The 6,209-nt window shown below is 49.2% G+C and overlaps 1 long non-coding RNA gene across 3 annotated transcripts; it reads right to left on the reverse strand.

Annotated features, from left to right (window-relative positions):
• Nucleotides 1-543: 543 nt before the first annotated feature.
• On the reverse strand, nt 544-4,341 carry LOC123167418 (uncharacterized). Of its 3 annotated transcripts, none has more exons than XR_006483921.1 (4): nt 3,900-4,341; nt 3,296-3,357; nt 1,238-2,472; nt 544-820 (listed from the first exon to the last, which is right to left on the reverse strand). It is a non-coding gene; the product is annotated as an uncharacterized lncRNA (long non-coding RNA). The 3 variants fall into 3 exon arrangements; XR_006483920.1 differs by having other exon boundaries at nt 1,231-2,472; XR_006483922.1 differs by having other exon boundaries at nt 1,231-2,472; nt 3,264-3,357.
• Nucleotides 4,342-6,209: the final 1,868 nt, after the last annotated feature.

Below are 6,209 nucleotides of genomic sequence, written 5' to 3' on the forward strand. Positions count from 1 at the left end.
TATAGAGAATAACTATAAATTTTAGAATGTTATGTTATATCTATACATCAGATCACATAGACACATGGAGCTGCACAACAGCTACATCTTACATACAAAACTACTGGCACCAAAAGCATGGTCGATAAATCTATAAACTCTGCTGCTCTGCAGTTTTACAACGATAGAGATAGCAGTAACACCAAACCTAAGTAAACCACTCTGTACGTATCAGCCACATCCTGCTAAATTGCGTAGGTAACTTTGCTGCTTCATCCCCTTAACGATACACATACAACACTCTTTTGTTCAAAAAAACAAAAACAAAATGGCATAGATATCCTTCTCTGAAGCTCAAATATATCAGTGATATTAACGGAGAGCACATTCACCTACCAAAGGGTATATATTCACTTATATCAAATATCTGCATATGAACAAAATGAAAATACCAGCCTACTTTACCATCTACCTCTCGACAACGAAACAAAACATAATACATTATATAATCGAAAAATCATTCTTTTCAAAGGTCCAGAAGAGTTAAAGGAGGCAATGCAAGGGAAAACAATGAAGGATCAGATGATTACTGGATTGATACAGTATCCAAGTGTTAACATATATAGTGGAAGTTCAAGCATGAGCTCACTCTTCTTTTACCAAATAGAAAAGGTGTGACTTGTAGAATGAAGAATCGATGCAAGAAAGTAAAGGCTGTGCAGAGTACCATTATTTTGATTCCCATGGTGAATTTCCATACAAAAGAAATCTTCCGCTTGATTGTATCTTTAGGAAAAAACAACTCAACCAAACAGTATGCAATCAGCCGAGCTCGCATTTTCTGCACATGGAAATAACAAAACAGTCTCAATCAGGTTACCTTCTACAGAAATGATTGTCTATTAAAATCCACACATAATCAAGAGAAAACAGGTCGCATATCCATCAAATTAAATTTCTTGCACAGAGTAGAAAAATGCCCTAAAATATGATCATGCTTTCTAGTACTCGCTGCCTGGAACTAACATGATCTAAATCAGAATTTTCGACAATTAATATATAAATTATAAGGTATAGTAGATGAAGCTAGAATTGGGCAATAATCACACAATTTGTTTGTAAGAAATCCAAACAGAATATTTGAATCATAATCTCTGAACATAAACTTGGGACAAACCAATGACATTAAAGCGAAGGCATTGGAATCAAATATGAACCAAGCAGTGAACATTTATTCAAGCTCAAGCTTACCGTATACCTTTTCACCCACTGTGATTAACATTCTTCCTACTAATCCTTCGTACACCCAGTGCCGCGCTCCTCATCTCCCGGTCTAACTGCCGCATCATTCACCATTGTACACCAAGTGGGGCCCTCCTCATCTCCTGCTCCTCTGCAGTTTCAACATTAGTAATAATTGAGAAACACCTACAAAGGTGGAATTGACATCAGCCATAAATCACAAATTCTAGGCAAAGAAAGAGAATTCCTATAAAGCAAGTATCAAAATATTGCTCCCTCCGAGATACTGCAAACAAAGAGCTATAGTTTTGAATATGATAACAGAACATCACTTCCGTTAAGCATAACAATGGAACAAAACACCATGTGTCTTACATTCAAGGATAAAAGGAGGCATCATATACACACGTGCTAGTATGCTAGATAGTACATTTTAAGTCTGGTAACATTGAAGTAACCTGGAAGCATATCTCAGCAAAAAGTTCCAAAGAAAGTGATTAGAGAATCTTCAAGCAGAACCTCTGAAAATAGGCAAGAATAAAAGAAATCTCACTGGGTAAGACATTACAACAAACAAGTACTGGCAACCGGCACACAGCAGCCACCTCAACCCAGGCTTAATCTATCTCAGCAAAAGAAATTACACCTAAGGAAAAGAACTTGCAAGCATGTTCTTACTATGTGAGCACAGAGAACAGAAAAACTGGTTTATGATCCCACAATGCTACTAAATTCCTTGGCCCAGTTAAGGTGTTGTTCAACACCATCACCAAACCTGGAGTAAACTGCGCTTATCTCGGCAGTAGCCACACACCGGTGCCAGCTACGCAACAGCAGCGGCGAGGAGGCTGGCGGCACACTCGAACAACCATTCAAAGCTCTTCAGGTTGTCTATCTCTCTGAAATTCCTCTCTTTTACCAGAAATTAGACACGGTCAAAAAGTCAAAGAAATAAAGCATTGTTGTCTTTCTTACGGCAAAAAATACACTGCTGGTAACAGGGCTAGGCACAAATATGCAAACCAGACATTTTGCGTGTTTAAATCATGAATCGGCACACAACGCCATAACAAAAACTTAGTGAGAGATCGTTCATATTAACAGCAAGTGCTCCTACTCTCCTGGTGAAGATATCCGCCCGATCCAAAATCATGGCGCCTCGAGCGCCGAGCAGGGAAGGTGGCGGTGCGAGAGCAGGGGAGGCGAGACGGCGCGGAGAGAGGAGAAGAAGGGCTCGAGGACGGAGAGGTCCTATGGAAAATTGAGAAATGTACACGATCAGTTTACTGCATTGTAGTACACCAGTAAACATTGAAATCATGTCGGAAGATTATGACATAATATACAGACATTTATAAAATTGACAGTTGACACATGATGTTTCATAACCTAAGTTTTGCCAGCTGTAGGCTATTAGAGAAGTGATGCATCACTACTACTTATTAATCCTGATGAAAAGGCTAGAGTAAGGAATTGATATATAAGTATTAAATTCAAGCCAGCACAAAGTATGGTTCTATCCATCCTGTTTTGGCACATAATATTTAATGTATAAGGAGTAATGCTAAAAAGAAATGCCCCAATTTTCCTAGATAAAAATTTGGTGCATCACTTATATTTTCAGTTTCAATTCATTCGGCCTATAGATTGAGTTATGCTTAATGTATGGAACTGAATTGTATGTACAATGCTTATTTGGATTTTTACAAAATTATATCTTATAGTGACATCAGTGCTACTACTCAAGGCTTTTGTTGTAAATGAGTTGTGGAGAACTGCAGATTCAAATGGTTGGAGAGCATCTTCTGCACCACACACCTATTGCCTCATCTTGTGTCATTCTGTGTGATGGCAAAATATAATTCGTAAATGCGATCTCTCTACTTGCAAACCCCACCAAAGGAATCTGAGAGCAATGTGTATTTGTGTGTCTGATGCAATGGCGGCTTGACCCAACAAGGCGACAACAGCTGGTGCTCGCGTTTGTAACCTCAAAGGAAAAATGTGTGTGAGAGAGAGGAGGGGGGGGGGGGGGGGCTCACATGCGCACTTGGGACGGGCTATCCAGTCTCACCTGATTTTGCTGCCAGCTTCCATCAGTACGCCTCCTCCTTTGCTTCAACCATTTATCAGAACCTGGAAACGAAAAAGATTAAAAGATTGTGCCCATTAGGTAGCAAAACAACAACCACCTTAGCTAGTTCCATCATGCAGCAGGACTAACTATGATATGAATTTGAACCAAAGTTGAACAAGGCGCATACAGGACCTCAAAGGGAATCTGAGATGTCACCCAAACAGCCATTGCAAACTACAAAATTTAGTAAGCTCCAACACAGGAAAGAACCTGGGAGTCCAGTGGCATCTATCTAGAGCTAAATGACTCCACGAAATCGCACGTACAGGAGGTTCCGCCTAGACACAACCGTACTGCTGCTAGTATAGGAACCAATCAAGCTGCCTGTGTGGTTGAGCTAGCTTAGTATGTACAAATAGATGGGATCATGGAGAACCGGGGAGGCAGGGAAGGGGAAGAAGAAGAGCATAGAAGAGATGGATTCCATCAACAGGGAGGGCCGCTGTGGGGGGAGGGGGGACGCGAGAGGAGGGAAGGCACGGGATGGATCTCACCGGCGCCGTCGAGGAGAGGAAAGAGAAGGGCGCGGGAGGGAGCTCACCTGCGCCACCGCCGACCGCCTCTGGACGCCGCCTCGGTGTGGTGGGTGGGGTTGTGGAGGGCTCACGCGTGGGGGAGTGGAGAGGTGGAGCTGCTCCTGCCGCCGTGCGTGAAGAAGAGGCCGGAGCCCACCGCGGCTGCCTCCGCGCCCACGCGCCTCGGATCTGGCTGCCGCGCCACCGCCTGGTCCTCCTCCTCACGCATCTTCCCCCTCCCTCTCCTCGCTCTCCTCACTCCCCGCGACCAGCGCGCTGGCGCCGACGGGGAGAGGAGAGGAGCCGACGGCCGTGGCCTCCTCCTCCTCACGCATCTGTCTCCTCCCTCTCCTCGCTCTCCGCAAGCCGCGACCCGCCCACTCGCACCGATAGGAAGAGGAGAGGACCCGGCGGCGGCAATAGGGATGAGGGCGGGGGGAGGAGACGCTGCTGCCCGCCCTGTCGCTTCTCCTTTTTCTCTGGTTGTGCTGCTGCCCGCTCTGGATGGCCTGCAGCCCACGATCATTGCATCCCACCCCTCTTTTCCAGCATAACAAGCACACGCACGCACGCAGCGACTGAAACAACGGGCCCGCGCTGTATATTGACCCACATGTCATCAACTCTAAAACGAACCAGCAGCCCACAGTCGACGCCTTGCGGGAGACGAGCGCTCCAGTCCACCCCTCTTTTTACCGCAGAGCACCTCTTTTTCTCACATGCATGCATGCATGCAACGCACACTGCACGGCTGGCCCACGCAGATGCGTGGCCCATGTGTCATCCACTAAGCCGAAAAACACAGAGTGAGCTAGAACTGACGGCCAGATCTTTGACAGTCAGCCAAAAAGTACTGAAAACTTTACACCGATGCATATTGGATGAACCAGATCGAAGGCAAAACGCGATGGCCTCAGGTATGCGGGTAGCATAGAAGAGTTTATATGTTCAATACGATCAGCTCTCATGCAGTTGCATGCTCATGGATAATCCGGCTGCGCGGACGCGCGCCGCTGGTGCCTTAGGGCCGCAGGCGCCTTCTGCCATCTTCGGCTGCGAAGCACGTCGTGGATACCTCGTCGCCAGTCTGCGTCTTCTCGTTCTCGCCCGTTGTATCATCGGTCTGATCAACCATAGATGAGCACGTTTTCGTGGGATTTTGTGAAGATCGTCACCGGTACACGCGCCACTCCACCAATTGAGCATTGGGCTGCCGCTGCATCGCTCTGGCGGGCTGCAGCGCCGCCGTCTCATGGTTCTCCTCGCGGCTGCATCGACTCGCGCGTCGCCCCTTCTGGTCATAGTGCCGCGATACGCGGTCCCCGCCGCCGCCCCGAGGCCGTCCCCCGTGGTTGCACCGACCCGCGCTCCGCCGCTGCACCACCCCTTCGGGCCGTAGCGCCGCAACCCGCGGTCCACTCCGCCGTCACCGCGCGTTGCGTCGCGCCGTCTCCCTTAGCGCGGGAACGCCACCGTCCGCGCCGGTCTTCGTCACGCTGTCAGGGTTCTTCGCCTACTTCGAACACCGCAGCCGCACTTCTAACCTGGCTGCCGTCGCGGCTCTTCTTAGGCCGCCGCCGCCGCTTTGCTTCGTCCGCTGCCGCCGCTACCCCCTAGCCGCCGCAGCCGACGTCCACCCCCTTCGTCTTCGTCCAGCACCAGCTCGTCGCCAGCGTCGCCGTCATCTACCATGACCGCTTCATCTACTCCGACAACCGCGGGCGACATTGGCCCCGCGCCGATTGGTGCCGCAACCGTCGTCGAGTCCTTCTCTACTGGCTTCTCCGACTTCTCCGACATGGCGTACAACTCGTGCAGGTCCCTTGTCTACGATACCCTGTACTGGCAACACCGATGCGTGCCTTCGTCCACGACGTGTCCCCGGGTCTGGCAAGCCTGGAGCGGCGCTTCGTCAACTTCGTTTTCATCCGTCTACGCATGCCCGGTGCTGGCAACACCGACGTGTGCCTTCATCTACGACGTGTCCCCGGGTTTGGCAAACCCGGCGCGACGCCTCGTCAACTATGTCTTCTTCCCGGCGCACCACTACTTCGACACCACTGCGCCCATGCTAACTCGACATCGACCACGGCATTCTTCGCACGGCATTCTTCACACGGCTAGCTCGACCACGGCTACACCACCCACACTCTCGGTTACATCGACATCGGCACAAAGGGCTACTGCCTTGCTTGAGCAACCTTGTCGGCTTCCACTCCAGCCACGACTTTCGCGATGCAACAACCGTTACGACTGGGGTGGGGGGGGGGGGGGGGGGGGTTGGTGTTCGTCGGCTTGCCTTCGGATTCTTCTTCAGTCTCACCGTCTGCGTCGCT

Source organism: Triticum aestivum, chromosome 7D (genome assembly GCF_018294505.1).
Source record: "Triticum aestivum cultivar Chinese Spring chromosome 7D, IWGSC CS RefSeq v2.1, whole genome shotgun sequence".
Lineage (NCBI taxonomy): Eukaryota > Viridiplantae > Streptophyta > Magnoliopsida > Poales > Poaceae > Triticum > Triticum aestivum.